The 15,974-nt window shown below is 48.2% G+C and overlaps 1 long non-coding RNA gene across 1 annotated transcript; it reads right to left on the bottom strand.

Moving 5' to 3' along the window:
• Positions 1-305: 305 nt before the first annotated feature.
• LOC309339951 lies at positions 306-14,880 on the bottom strand. The gene is made up of 3 exons (XR_014155692.1): positions 14,711-14,880; positions 5,895-6,090; positions 306-777 (listed from the first exon to the last, which is right to left on the bottom strand). It is a non-coding gene; the product is annotated as an uncharacterized lncRNA (long non-coding RNA).
• Positions 14,881-15,974: the final 1,094 nt, after the last annotated feature.

The following is a 15,974-nucleotide window of genomic DNA, read 5'->3' as shown; positions in this document are numbered from 1 at the left end:
AGAAGTATTTGAATAATAAAGCATTCTCAATGATGCTATATTTTAAAAATGACTTTCCAGCCTATTCCTCTGAAGAGAACTATTTCAGAGAGATCTGACTGGATTATGTGCTGCTTGTGAAAGCCACTACCAGCACTGACCTTAGTGGGACAGTTTCTCTAAGTTATGTCCACTAACTTTGGGAAGGGGGGAAAAATGCCCTGTGACTGCTGCAGTGCTGGAAACACTCAGTGCTTAACCCTGTGTATACCAAGAAAGGTGTGAGGGAAACCTGATTGGCAATATTAGTCAACAAATCATCTTTTCTCCATCTGTGCTCTGTCACTTTTAAGGAGCAGTTTTAAGTAGGGTGCTGACATGATGGTGTCATTTTATTCTCTTTATACTGTGTTTTTATGACCATGCTGGGCAGATAGTGGTTCTTCTGGGCTTGTGGATTTTAAGATTTTGGGGTTTAAGATTTTGAAAACTGCATTTTGTATTGTTAGCAAATGCTACGTTTGTGACAAGATTTTTCTAAAGCATGAGAGATGTAAAATAAGTTGATTTTGAAAAAGATTTTTATCAATCAAAGAACCTAATTTAGCCAAAGTGAACAATTTTTAAATCTTGGTGATTTCTGTGGGATAACTTTAAGTCTGTTTTTGTTACTCCCATTGAAATCAGTGGGATTTGGCTGGATCATACCTAGAATTTCCTGTTTATTTGAACAGCTTTTTCAGTTACTCTTGATTTTTCCCTTTCCAAGTTGGAAATTTAGCTACTTCATTTTCAAAACTGAAATAAAACAAAATTTAGAGCAATTACTATCTGGATTGGAAAATGAATTATGCATGTATGCAATCTAGGATATGCATTATATACAGAAAGAGACATGAATAATGAAAACCTCATTTCTACAAATGATAGATATTTTGGGCTGGCATATTCTGCAAAGGGAAAGTAATTACAACTTATTTTCTGCCCCCAAACCATCAGAATCTAGTACTAGGTAGATACCGACGTGGGGATCCAGGGCACAGTCCTTCAATGGCTGCGCTCGTTTCTCTCCGGTCGGGGACAGAGGGTGGCGCTTGGGGGGGAATTGTCATCCCGCCACTCCTTGGTGTGTGGTGTGCCCCAGGGTGCAATACTCTCCCCAATGCTTTTTAACATCTTTATGCGCCCCCTCGCCCAGCTTGTCCGGAGTTTTGGGCTGGGCTGCCATCAGTATGCTGATGACACCCAACTCTATCTGTTGATGGACGGCCACCCGGACTCTGCCCCAGACACACTGATCAGATGCTTGGAGGCTGTGGCTGGATGGTTACGTGGGAGCCGGCTGAAGTTAAATCCTTCGAAGACAGAGGTCCTCTGGCTGGGACGGGACGACAGGGGGCTGAGGGGGCAACTCCCATCTCTTGCGGGGGTGCAATTAGTGCCAGCACCGTCCGTTAAGAGTTTGGGTGTAATCTTCGATACCTCCCTCTCCATGGAGGCGCAGATTGCAGCTATAACAAAGGCGGCATTCTTTCATCTCCGCCAAGCTAAGCAGTTGGCTCCTTACCTCTCACGCCCTGACCTAGCCACTGTGATCCACGCGACGGTCACCTCCAGACTGGATTATTGTAACTCGCTCTACGTGGGGCTGCCCTTGAGACTGACCCAGAAACTCCAGCGGGTGCAAAATGCTGCAGCGAGACTCCTTACGGGGTCTTCGCTTAGAGATCACATTCATCCGGTGCTATACCAGCTGCACTGGCTCCCGGTGGAGTACAGGATCAGGTTTAAGGTGCTGGTTTTAACCTTCAAAGCCCTATACGGCCTAGGGCCCTCGTACCTACGGGACCGCCTCTCCTGGTATGCCCCACAGAGGAACTTACGATCTTCAAATAAAAACACCTTGAAGGTCCCAAGCCACAGAGAGGTTAGGCTGGCCTCAACTAGAGCCAGGGCTTTTTCGGCTGCGGCTCCAACCTGGTGGAACGCTCTCTCACAAGAGACAAGGGCCCTGCAGGACTTGACATCTTTCCGCAGGGCCTGCAAGACAGAGCTGTTCCACCTGGCCTTTGGTCAGGGCGCAGCCTGACTCCCTCCTCTGGCAATCTTTACAAAACTTTAGTTTATGGTTGCCATCAATTTTGATTTTAATTCATTTTTATAATGTTTTATAATGTTGTACTGTTTTAGTGTTGTTAGCCGCCCTGAGCCCGGCTTCGGCTGGGGAGGGCGGGATATAAATAAAATTTATTATTATTATTATTATTACCTATAAACCGAGATTTGAGCAGACATATAACCTCTTTTTCTAAAGCCAAAAGTTCCAGCATTGACTGATAAAGTTACATTTTCACTACCCAATCAAAGAATACTATTGCATTCTGCAAAAATAAAACAAACATTTTATATGCATATAAATGCAATTGCTTTTAAAATATTGAAAAAGTTATGATCCTGGATCAGACTGTTGATAGTTTCGAGAAAATTTCTAGTACAAATATTTGTATTATTTCCAACATAGATACTCTGATATGTAGTTATAAGTGGCTGGGTAAGCCACAGGTAAAAATATTACAGTCATGCTGCTTAAACTTACCACTTAGATTCTAGACAGTGGTGGCTGGTGCTGACAATTCCTAAAGTTGGTTACTCAGCTGCAAGTCCCATAAATCAAATGAGCCTACCCTCAAGTAAGTGTGTGTTGGATCACAGCTGTGCAGCTCAAACATGGATATATTTACTTTGAACTAAGGCTCTCTTACTTCAAGGACACATACTCCCCAGTCTGTGTATGTAGGATAGCAGTCTTAGAGATTTAATTGCCTGGGTTTTATGATAATCTTAGAGCATGCCTTTCCTGGCATAAGCTTCTCGACTTAGCATCTTCATCAAATGAGAAGTGTTTATGGCCTTATGCAGAACAGTTGGTCCTTGTTCTTACCTTTCAGGTAAGTGCAAGGACTGATCCATTTCTGGCGTTTAGCTTGGCTGCTGGAAGAAGGCAGATCCCTCAAATTGCCTGTCAGGAGATCTGACCAAGCAACTGAATCGAACATTTGCCTTCATGTGGCACTACTACACTGCAGCCATAGGTTCTTCACTTCCTGGTGCTGCTCCTTTGGAAGATGTTAGACTGATAGCCACAGTGGAGCAGGGCTTTTTCACAAGTGTGGAATTGTGTCCTAAGATAGGCCCACCAGGTTCAGAGTGACTGTTATGGTTAAAGGATTTTTATTCTACCAAGTCCTTAGGGCAGAAGCAAGTACCGTATTTTTCGCTCTATAACACGCACCTGACCATAACACGCACATCGTTTTTAGAGGAGGAAAACAAGGGAAAAAACATTCTGAATGAAACAGTGGATGTATCATTTTTGGGCTTCATGCTGTGGCCACAGACATGTGCTCTGATGGTGAATTTGGGGTGACCCAATGCAAAGGTCCTGAGAATCCCTGTGGATCCATGCTTTGTAACCACATTTTTGCACCATTGCAGCCCCAGGCAACAGTGGGTGTGTGATTTTTTTGGTGCAGGCTGTAGCCATGGACATGCTATGTGATCTGATGGTGAATTTGGGGTGACCCAATGCAAAGATCCTGAGGATCCATGTGGATCTATGCTTTGTAACCACATTTTAAGTGGGGAGCGAAGGAAAAACAAAGAAGGGACATGAGAGGGGTGTGCAGAGAAGCAGCTGGCTAAGAATGCAGGAGAGGGATTTAACGGAGGGAGGAAAGAAAGGCAAAAGTTTCCCCCCACCCAAGCCAGCCATATCTCCCTCCCCCCTCTCTCTCTCCCTCCCCTTCCCCCCCTTCTCTCTCCCTCCCCCCTCTCTCTCCCTCTCTCCCTCCCTCCCTCCCTCCCTCCCCCCTCTCTCTCCCTCCCCCTCTCTCTCTCCCTCCCCTTCCCCCCTCTCTCTCTCCCTTCCCCCCTCTCTCTCCCTCTCCCCCTCTCTCTCCCTCTCTCCCTCCCTCCCTCCCCCCTCTCTCTCCCTCCCCCCTCTCTCTCTCCCTCCCCTTCCCCCCCTCTCTGTCTCCCTTCCCCCCTCTCTCTCCCTCTCCCCCAGCAGCACCGGAGCTTGCCTGGAAGGGAGGGGCTTTCCCTGCTCTTTGTTCCGTTTCAGCAAACACAGCAAGGAAACAGAGGAGGGTGGGCAGTAAGACCCTGAGGCAGAATGCAGGAAAGCAGTCGCTTCCTCTTTTCAGTTTTCCCTTTTCCGTGAAGCGCCGCGATTTGATTTTTGCCTGATTTTTCGGCTCCAGGGACCACACATTCGCTCTATAACATGCACAGACGTTTCCCCTTCCTTTTTAGGAGAAAAAATCTGCGTGTTATAGAAGGAAAAATACGGTATCTCATTCTTACCACTCTGTTTTTACCATTACTTTTCTGACACACTTTTAACATCTGCTGCAAATAATGATATTATTAAATGCACAGACCTTTATTCAGCAATGCATGGGTGTAGTTGCTGGGTGTAGCTTTGTCATTCAGCTGCATCAGTCAGCTGTTGGGTGGGGTGGACACACATGGAAGGAGGGAGAGGAGGTGGCTTATGTGCCAGTGGCCTTCTCTCTTCCATCCATGTAATCCAAAGGCCTGCTGCTGTCCAGAAAGAATGGAAGGGGGTGAGCGCAGCAAAGGCCTTGCAAGGAACTCCAGGCAGCCCAAGGAGCAGCCAAGAAGCCATTTTGATCTGATTTAGGGCAAGGGCAAGGGATGCGGGTGGCGCTGCGGGTTAAACCACAGAGCCTAGGACTTGCCAATCAGAAGGTCGGTGGTTCGAATCCCCGCGACAGGGTGAGCTCCCGTTGCTGGGTCCCAGCTCCTGCCAACCTAGCAGTTCGAAAACACATCAAAGTGCAAGTAGATAAATAGGTACCGCTCCGGCGGGAAGGTAAACAGCGTTTCCATGTGCTGCTCTGGTTCGCCAGAAGCAGCTTAGTCATGCTGGCCACATGACACGGAAGCTGTCTGCCGACAAACGCCGGCTCCCTCGGCCTATAGAGCGAGATGAGCGCGCAACCCCAGAGTCGGTCACGACTGGACCTAATGGTCAGGGGTCCCTTTACCTTTACCTTAGGGCAAGGGGGTAATCTGATGTGGAACGGAGCAAATGAGCTGTCTGGTACCATGGCATGCCTCTGGAGGCACACTGGCACCTGCAGGCACCACAGTGGCAACCCCAAGATTATCCTGTTTTATGCTTGCTGCTGCTCATGTCAGTGAGAACATGCTGAGAAGCAGAAACGTCTATAACAAAAGCCCTCTTCAGGTTTTCAAAATGTGGGATACAGGACGTCAGGTGTTGCGCGTACAACCCCAACCTCATCAAGACCTTTTCACGTCAAGTGGGAACATCTGAGGGGGCCTCTGAACCATGTCCAGCTGGATGCTCCACATGATCAGGAACCTTGGGTTATCTGGGCGCTTTAAAATATGGTCACCTGACTGTTCAATAGATGCCCCCCTCAGAACTTCCCACTTAATACTGGAAGGTGAGGGTGGTGCACAATGGATGGAGACACTGGGTACAGGGTTGATGTGGCCCATCTCTGCCACCCCACACTCTCCTCACCAGTGTGGTGTAGTGGTTAAGAGCGGTAGACTAGTAATCTGGAGAACTGGGTTCATGTCTCCGCTCCTCCACCTGCAGCTGCTGGGTGACCTTGGGCCAGTCACACTTCTTTGAAGTCTCTCAGCCCCACTTACCTCACAGAGTGTTTGTTGTGGGGGAGGAAGGGAAAGGAGATTGTTAGCCGCTTTGAGACTCCTTCGGGTAGTGATAAAGTGGGATATCAAATCCAAACTCTTCTTCTTCTTCTTCTCACATGTTGTCTGAATACCAGAATTGCACTTATGTTTCAGTATTAAATCAACACTGGCAAAAAAAAAAAAGTTTAGGTTATTATTACCTCAGATTGTTTGACAATTTACAGTTGTATGTCTCCAGTGGGTGGCGGAGTAGGAAATTTGTAAGTACAGGTGCAGGTCTGGTGCAGGTGCAACAGCAGAGCCAAGTTGTAATTACTTTCCCTTTGCAGCAACCGATTGGTCCAGCCCATTTCTCAGCCTTTCCTCCACTTCTACAGTCACCCTTCCCTCAAATATCTGTGAAACCATAAGCATATATGGATGATGAGAATCTTCCTACCTTGGATACAGTTTTTTAAAATTAATAAGGTATATAAACCCACAAACTCCTTGGAATGAGGCATCTTATAATGAAACAGCGTCATTCGATAGCTCCACCCAGGGATAAACCTGCACACTGCTCACTTCTTCACTGGTAGGGACCTTGCTGTGATTAGAAACTGAATGATCTAAACAATGACAACAATTTATTTATACCCTGCCCATCTGGCTGGGTTGCCCCAGCCACTCTGGGTGGCCTCCAACACACATAAAAGCACCAAAGTCACAGTAACTTTAAAATAAACAATTTATATCAAATAAAGCAATATTCAATAATCCATTAGAATAGACATAAATGGTAAACAGTAAAAATAAACATCAGCAAATAATAATTAAACAGTTTATACTTATCAGTTACAATAAAGAATTACTAACCTATAATCAATAAAAATAACAGCAAATCACAATGCATAAAATACCACAAAACTTACAAAACCATGTCAAATGATCAAACTGAGAAACAAGAGCACACAACTTATTAAATTAATTTTTTTAAAAAATAATCCCTGAACTTCTCTCTTCCTAGCTGCTTCTGCTGTTCTTGAAGTTGTGGTCTGGGAAAGGGTTTTGGGGATGGAGGGTGTGGCAAAGCAGGATAGAAAAGCCATTGCCTGATGAACGTACCTTATTTTATTGGCATCAGTTAAAAGATGTGCCAGTTTCTGAGTCCACCAGACTCGGAAACCTGAAGGCTGGAAGGGGAGAAGGGGAAGAGAAGGAAAAGGTGTTGCACTGGGCCTGATGGAAAAACTCAAATGTGCATTTTGTAACTTTTAAGATGGAACAGAGAAGGCATTGTATAAACATAAATAGATTGGGCTGTACCTGGGAGAAAAATACTGTTGACTTGCCCAGCTGTGACCAGCTTCGGGTCAAAATGCACACATTAATTTAGTCTTGTAGCCACCCTTTTCCACTGTTTGCCCATACATTGCTGTTTGGCCTTATCTCAACTAGTTGGCACCTGTTGACAGGTTGGGCCAATCATCTGTGAAGTCCTGGTTGCCAAGTGACTTGGTGCAAGTTTGAAAGTCATTGCCCTCAGCTGTGATGGGCTGTGCTATGGGACATGAATCTGTGATGTTTGAAAAAAGTGTACTTGGCTATCCAATTTAGAACCCATAGGTGATATTTAAGTTCTATGCAGAGTAAAGATAAAGGGAAAGGACCCCTGACAGTTAAGTCCAGTCGCGAACGACTCTGGGGTTGCAGCGCTCATCTCGCTTTACTGGCCAAGGGAGCTGATGTTTGTCCGCAGACAGTTTTTCCGGGTCATGTGGCCAGCATGACTAACCCGCTTCTGCTGAACCAGAGTGTGATGGGATAATGAGCTGCTTGTGCGTAAAGCTTGATCCCTCTGGGGTTTGGTTGGTCATCCCAACCTAGGCACTAACGGAGCTCCCCAAAGCATGACTCCGTTAGTCGCTGGTAGGATCTGACAGTGGGCGTCTACGGAACCTACGCCAACATAAAAGCTGTTTGACAGACATGCGCTTTCGTGACTCTCTGCGTGACAGTTTCCGGCGCAGGGTGGGAGTTCCTAACGGGGGTCTTGTTACCTCTTCACTGTCGTCACTGGAAGTATCCCAGAGCCTCCCCTCCGCTGTGACTCCTGCACTCCCCCTGCTGGTTCCTTCTGCTGCAGATTCTCTCCTATTCTCATGGAACTTATCCACCACCTCTCTCTCCGATGGCAGTTCCCTGACATCCACCTCCCCCCCAGGGCCCCCTTCACCCCCTCCCGCCTCCTCTCCCACTGGCGGTGAGGACGGAAAGCCCCTGAAGGAACTCTCCTCGTCGTCCGAGGATTCAAACACTTCTAGCCACGGCGTACCGTCTCTCTCCCCGTCTTCCTCTTCTTCGTCTGAGTCGGCTTCCTCACCCACCCCTGACTCAGGGAACCCTTCAAACTCTCCTTCCTCATCGGTGGTACCAAAGTGTTCCCTTCTAAATCGTGCCACGGGTTGCGGTTTTCTTGGGAAATGCTGATGAAATGTTTCTATTAAAACCTCGTCATTGACTACCTCTGCTGGTACCCAAGTGTTTTCCGACTCTACTTCCCCCTCCCATTCTACCAGATATTCCACCTGATTCCCCTTCCACCTGGAATCAATGATTCCTGCCACGTTCATGTCGCGCTCTCTCTCTTCTATCACGGGCGTTTGGGTGGCCTCTCTCTCATGCTCCCCCCACTCACGTCCCTCTCGGTACGGCGACAGTAATGACCTGTGAAATACTGGGTGTAACTTCATGTGACTGGGCAGCCTGAGTTTGAATGCTACTGGGTTGACCTGCTGTATGACCTCAAAGGGTCCCAATCTTTTGGGTCTCAATTTCTTACACCCTCCTTTGAACGGTAGTCCCTGGGTGGATAACCACACCCGGTCCCCCACCCTTATGGTTTCACCTTCCCTCCTATTTTTGTCTGCTTGCTTCTTATATTCTTCCTTGGCTTTCTCTAAGTTAAGTTGAAGCTGACGGTGGATCGCTTCCATCTCTTCAAAAAAATATTCCGCCGCCGGCACGCTCCACCTCTCCCCTCCCTCTCCTGGGAATGCCCGGGGGTGACACCCATAATTTGCCAGAAAGGGACTCATCCCTGTGGACACATTCTCCGCGTTGTTGTAGGCAAATTCTGCTAGAGGTAACTTATCCACCCAATCATTTTCTCTGTCTTTTACATAACACCTCAGGTATTGTTGTAAAATCCCATTTGCCCTTTCCGCTTGCCCATTGGTTTCTGGGTGCCGAGCAGTTGAGAAATTGAGTTCTACGTGTAATAAGCTCATCAGTTTCCTCCAGAACCTGGAAGTAAATTGTTTCCCTCTGTCGCTCAAAACCCTCAAGGGGGCGCCATGCAACCTAAAAATATGTTCTACAAACAACTTGGCGGTTTCCTCCGCTGTGACTGCATGTGAACAAGCTATAAAATGACACATCTTGGTTAATAGATCTACCACCACCATGACAGCTGTTTTGCCTTTGGATTTTGGCAGGTCCGTCATAAAATCTATGGATACTGCCTCCCATGGCCTTTCGGGCGTGGGTAAGGGTTGTAATAGCCCCGCTGGCACCACCCTCTCTCCTTTTGCTCGCTGGCACCTGACGCAACCCCTGACATATTCCCGTACGTCCTCCCTCACCTTGGGCCACCAAAACTCCCTGGTAACCAACCACATGGTTTTGTGCTGTCCAAAATGTCCCGCGGTGGGGCTGTCATGCAACTGCTTGAGTACTCTGCCCCTCAGTTCCCCGTCGGGTATGTACAGTGCCCCTTTGTAATACAACGCCCCGTTCTTTTCTTCAAACCCCCCTGTGTTCTCCTCTGCCCTCCGGAGCTCTCTGAGTTTCCCTTGGGCGTATTCATCGTTCTCAGTACCCTCTATCAGTTCCCTCTGCCCCACCAATGCCGCCCCACACACCCAGCGGTCTTCAGGGATTACATGCCTTGCCTCGGGCGCTCCCTCCCCCTCTAAGTACTCAGGTTTCCTGGAAAGAGCGTCCGCCCTCACGTTCTCGGATCCGGGCACGTAACGAATCTCAAAGTGGAATTTGGAGAACTCCTGGGCCCATCGTACTTGTCTCTGGTTCAGCACTCGGGCTGTTCTCCAATATTCCAGATTTTTGTGGTCAGTTCGGACTTGAACCTTGTGCTGCGCCCCAATCAGCAAGTGCCGCCATTTCCGGAAGGCTTCATGAATGGCGAGCAGTTCTCGGTCGTATACTGTGTAGTTCCTCTCGGATTTGTTCAACTTCCGCGAGAAGAATGCACACGGTCTCCATTCAGACGTATCTTTTCCCGGCTGGAGAAGAACGGCCCCCACCGCTCGGTCTGACGCGTCAGTCTCCACTCTCATTGGTTGTTGTAGATCCACATGCAACAGTTGCTCTTCCGACGCAAACACCTGCTTTAAGCGTTCGAACGCCCGCTGCGCTTCTTCCGTCCAAACAAATTTCTTTTTGCTACTAAGACAATCCGTGATAGGCGCTGTCAAATGGGCAAAGTTCTTGATGAACTTCCTATAGAAGTTTCCGAAGCCCAGGAACCTTTGCACGTCCTTCTTGGTCTTTGGTGTTTTCCATTCCAGTACCGCTTGAACCTTGCTGGGATCCATGGCCAACCCCTTGTCAGACAACCGGTACCCCAGGAATTCCACCTCCCTGGTATGAAACTGACACTTCTCCAGTTTCACCCACAGCCGATTTTCTCGCAACTTGCTCAGTACCTCTCTTACATCTCGCACATGCTGCTCCTCATTCGCTGAGTACACCAGGACGTCATCTAAGAACGCTACGCAGTTCTTGTAGAGCAGTGGCCCCAGGACGTGATTCATGAATGATTGAAAGCAGGCGGAGCCCGCTTGTAATCCGAAAGGCATAACTAAATACTCAAAAGCCCCCAAGGGGGTGAACATAGTGGTCTTCCACTCATCCCCCTTTCTCACACGTATCAAGTTATATGCCCCCCTAAGGTCCAGCTTGGTAAAAATTTTCCCTTTTCTCACCTGTGTCAGAATGTCATCAATTCTAGGCATAGGGAAAGTCACTGGTTCTGACACTGCATTTAGGCTTCTGAAGTCACATACAAGCCTCGGTTTGCCCGTGTGTTTTTTGTCCACAAAGAACACTGGGCTGCCCCCCACCGCTCGTGACTCTCTGATGAAACCTCGCTTGAGATTCTTGTCAATGAACTCCCTTAACTCCTGCATTTCACTGTCTGACATTGCATACAGCTTGCCCACTGGCAATTGTGCTCCTGGGAGTAAGTTAATTTGACAGTCAAAGGGTCTGTGCGGGGGCAGTCTATCTGCTTCCTTTTCGCTAAAGACGTCAATCAAGTCAGCATATTGTGGTGGCACCTTGCCCTTGCCCATCACTTCCACCCCTGCTAGAGTGGCCCTGGCCCCTGCCTGAACCTCTCCCTCTTTGCAGTGTTCTAGGCAATGTGCTGATCCAAAGGAAACCACTCTCTGATGCCAGCCTACTAGAGGATCGTGTAGTGCTAGCCAGCTCATTCCCAAAATAATGGGAGCTCCTCCCAAAGTGGCTACGTTAAACGCTATCAGTTCTGTGTGTCTTGCCACCCTCATTACCATTGGAACAGTCTGCTGGCTCACTTCTCCTCCCAACAGTTCCCTCCCATCAATCGTGGTAACCTGCAAAGGCTTACTTAATGGGATAGTCTGTATCTGGTGTTCAGCTGCAAACTCCTTACTCATGAAATTACAGGAGCTGCCTGAATCCAATAGCGCTTTTATCTTTAGTGGGTGTCCATTGGACAGTTCCAGCAACACCTCTATCACAAGCGCTGGTCTTGGAGGTTCCGGCGTGGGCACATTCACTTCTCCTCTGCCTGACTGCGGTGCCCTGATGCTGGCAGCCAGGCGTTGGCTTTTACTTGCTCGCTGCTTGTTTCTCCTTCCTCCTTCCCCCCAACAGTTCCCGCCATTCCTTGCCATTCCTTCCTTTGCGGACAGACTCTGGCAAAGTGACCTGGCTGTTGGCAGAGATAACATCTCTTGGCGCCCTTCCCCTCCTTCTTCCGCCCTTCACTGGTGTTTGAAACTGCGCGCGCGCGCGCTGTTCCAATTTCCATCGGCTCTGCTGGCGGGAAAGGCTGCTCCGGAATCTCTGGAATGCGGAAATCCTTCCAACGTTCCCCTTTTCCTTCCCGCTTTTCCAAAGCCCTTGCCTCCTGGCGCGCTCCTATGGACAGCGCTGATTTAGTCAGATGATCCATAGACTCCGCCCTGGGCGCCCGGGAAAGTTCATCTTTCACTGCCGGAGAGAGCCCTTCTTCAAACAGCATTTGAATAGGTTCACTCGCAAGGTCCCACCCCAGTCTATGAATCAGCATGCTGAACTCAGTCCAGTACTCACGTACAGATCGGCTCCCCTGTTTACACGCCATTAACTGCCTCCGCACCACCCCTTGCTCAATCTCACTGGAAAACATCAAGTCCATGGCGCGAAAAAACTTCATAGTGTCCTTTAAGATTTCATTATTGGCTGCCATCAGGGGCCGCACCCAGTCCCTCGCCCCTCCCTCTAGATGGCCGATCACGTACGCCACTCTAGAGTTCTCATCAGGGAAGTCATCAAACAGTAGGTTAAGAGCATATTGCATCTCTGTCCTAAAGGCTTGATAGTTCCTGGGATCCCCCCCAAATTTCTGCACCAATCCAGGCACCTTTCTGGCAAGTGGGGTGGGTTTCCCTTTATCCGCATCTTGAGCCCTCCTCTCCTCGAGCCTCGCCGTTTGCAGCGCGAGCTGGACCTCCAACGCCCTGTACCTGTCTTCCAGGCTTGGACCTCCTCCAGCCCCAGCTCCTGCACCTCCGGTTCCAGCTGGTTCGCTCATGATGCCCTCTGCTTGCACAAGCTGCTTTCAGAGACTGTCAGATTGCTGTGATGGGATAATGAGCTGCTTGTGCGTAAAGCTTGATCCCTCTGGGGTTTGGTTGGTCATCCCAACCTAGGCACTAACGGAGCTCCCCAAAGCATGACTCCGTTAGTCGCTGGTAGGATCTGACAGTGGGCGTCTACGGAACCTACGCCAACATAAAAGCTGTTTGACAGACATGCGCTTTCGTGACTCTCTGCGTGACAGTTTCCGGTGCAGGGTGGGAGTTCCTAACGGGGGTCTTGTTACCTCTTCGCTGTCGTCACTGGAAGTATCCCAGAGCCTCCCCTCCGCTGTGACTCCTGCACTCCCCCTGCTGGTTCCTTCTGCTGCAGATTCTCTCCTATTCTCATGGAACTTATCCACCACCTCTCTCTCCGATGGCAGTTCCCTGACACAGAGCAGTGCACGGAAATGACGTTTACCTTCCCACCGGAGCAGTACCTATTTATCTACTTTTACTTTGATGTGCTTTCGAACTGCTAGGTTAGCAGGAGCTGGGACTGAGCAACGGGAGCTCACCCTATCGTGTAGATTTGAACCACCAACCTTCTGATTGGCAAGCCCTAGGCTCTTTGGTTTACACCACAGTGCCACCCGCAGAATAGACACATTGAAATGAAGGAGCATAACTTCTTGTTGTTGTTGTTGTTGTTTAGTCATTTAGTCGTGTCCGACTCTTCATGACCCCATGGACCAGAGCACGCCAGGCACTCCTGTCTTCCACTGCCTCCCGCAGTTTGGTCAAACTCATGCTGGTAGCTTCGAGAACACTATCCAACCATCTCGTCCTCTGTTGTCCCCTTTTCCTTGTGCCCTCCATCTTTCCCAACATCAGGGTCTTTTCCAGGAAGTCTTTTCCAGGGAGTCTTCCAGGAGCATAGCTAAGGCCCAGTAATTCCCATGGGTCTACTCTAAGTCAAACTTAGTTGAATACCATCCCACGTGTGGGTCTCACCCAACAAACCCCATCAGTGAAAGCTCTGTGGAAGAACTTCCACTTCTACGGCAGGGCTTTTTGGCTCCTCCCCCTGCAGTTGAGTCAGGGGGTTGGGATAATTCCTCCCAGAACAGCACATGAGGAAGGACGTGGTGTATTGTTATTTCTGGCGAGCTGGAATGCTAGCACAGATGGAACAACTGGAAGAGGGTGAAACTGAATCCCACCCCATCTACTGAAATCCAGTCCAACATACTTGTTCCCTGTATCTGTGCAGTTCATCAGCTCTGTTGTGGGAAAGCATTAAACACCTGCAGGAATGCTGTGCCGCAGTTTCTAAAATGTACAAATGTGTTAAGTCTCACCGCTACTCCCTTTTTGATGATCATTATAATTGCTAATCACTTGGCACATAAGGAATCTCCCAGCGACCTACAAAAATTTTAAAGCATTAACCATCCTCTGCTAAGTTATTTTTATTTTTTAACCTTCAGCCTGGAAAGCTCTGTTGGTTAGAGTGTGATGCTAATAATGCCATGGTTGCAGGTTCGATCCCTGTTTGGGACAACTGCGTATTCCTGCTTTGCAGAGGGTTGGACTAGATCAGTGTTTCCCAACCTTGTGCCTCCAGCTGTTTTTGAACTACAACTCCCATCATCCCTGACTAGCAAGACCAGTGGCAAGGGATGATGGGAATTGTAGTCCAAAAACAGCTGGAGGCACAAGGTTGGGAAACACTGGACTAGATGATCCTCAGGGTCCCTTGCAACTCAACAATTCTATGTTTAAATAAAAAAGAATAATACATTACCCTAAAAAACCCCCAGAATATCCCATCAAACTGACCAGCAGCAGGGTGGGAAAGCACTGCTTACTTGGCTTCCTCACATGGAGGTTGCTGCAGGTGTGGTGCAGGTGGAACAGCAGAGCCAAGCCAACTCTCATGCTGCTGTGCCCACATTGCAGTGACCCCCCCCCTGCCCCCTGCCCCCTGCCTCTCCTTTCTCCCTTCTCCCTCTCAGTTGCTGGCAGCAACCTCCCCGTTGGGAAGCCAGATGAGCGATGCTCCCCAATCCTGCTCTGCCAGCCGCAATAAAAACAGACCCAACAAAACAGCCGCACAAACATATAATCAGTAAGCAGTGAAATCATGACAATCTGTCAAATGCCTGGGAGAAGAGATACATATTTACCTGGCTCTGAAATTAACGTTTTGCCAGGCAGACCTCGCTGGGGACAACATTCTATTTGTCAAAGTCTTCTACCTTCCCTGTGTACTGCTTATGGAAATGTAGAGGGTCTGAAATGTGAAAAATATAAAACACTCAGAAAACATAAATAGTAACGGCCACAACCTGAGCTTGCAGCAAGGCATTCTGATTTGAAACCCTGTACCGGAATTCCCATTGTTCATTCTGCTTAGCAACCAAGTTATGATACTCGTAAATGAGTAATCATTCTTGGCCAGTCATAGCTCAAGACAAGGGGATATTTGTTTAGGGAGCCCTTAGTTATTGATTAACTCCTCAAGCGCAGACTCATGTAGTGGTTGATAAGGGAAGAAAGTGCATCCAGGGAGATGGGAGCCACACCAGCAGCTGTTATCAAAGGGACTGGGGTTGCCTATAGACAAAAGCAAATTATCACTTTAGATCTGTGTAGCTGTATGTGCAATGACAACTGCGAGTTTTAAAAGGAAGGTACTAGCAAAATAAGAGGATAAGCAATCCTTTGAACCTGGCTGGATGGGGACCTAAACCAATACCATGACCAGGGGTTGGAGTAGGGAATTAATCCAAAATTTCTGTTGTGGTGTCCAAGTGTTGATGCATACCCATAACTAAAAATGCACTAGAAAGTGCAACTTGCATACACACAGTGCGACTCCAAAATGCGAGCGTTTAATCTGGAGGCTGGAATCTTTGGTTGGATCCGCTTGCTCCTTTCCTTCTGCTTCCTTCTTGGCGGTTTTTTAAAAAAACACTCTCTGTGCTTGCGTGCTTTTGTATGTTAGGAGTAGGCTGTAATGAGCAAGAGGTGCCGTTTTCGCATTCCTGTGTCATTTTTGTCAGTTGGAGGGTATTGATTTCTCTCCCTCATTTATCAGAATGAGTCGATGGAGATGATGATGGTTTGCTAATCGCTAACTTATTGCAGTGTTCATTGAGTTGCTTGATTGGCTGCTGTAGGCTCTCTTGCCTTGCCTTCAAGCTCAGAGGAGAATCATGTGGCTCTCCTGCTTCCCTGGATTTCTGATCAGATGGGAAAGTGTGATTCACTTTCCTCCACTACTTTTTCTCAGTAGACAATCACCTGCACTTTATCTTGAAGGAATCTATAGTCCCAAGAGAATTTATACTCAACATCCCTGGCTGGGCTGACTTAGGGTACAAACTACGCTTGGCACTGGTGGATCTTGAAGATACACTAGGACCTGGAAGATACACTCAGCCCAGT

This window comes from Podarcis erhardii (assembly GCF_964252035.2).
Source record: "Podarcis erhardii genome assembly, chromosome: 4".
Lineage (NCBI taxonomy): Eukaryota > Metazoa > Chordata > Lepidosauria > Squamata > Lacertidae > Podarcis > Podarcis erhardii.
Note: the sequence above shows the minus strand (reverse complement) of the source record. Positions and strands in the feature narration are given on the sequence as shown.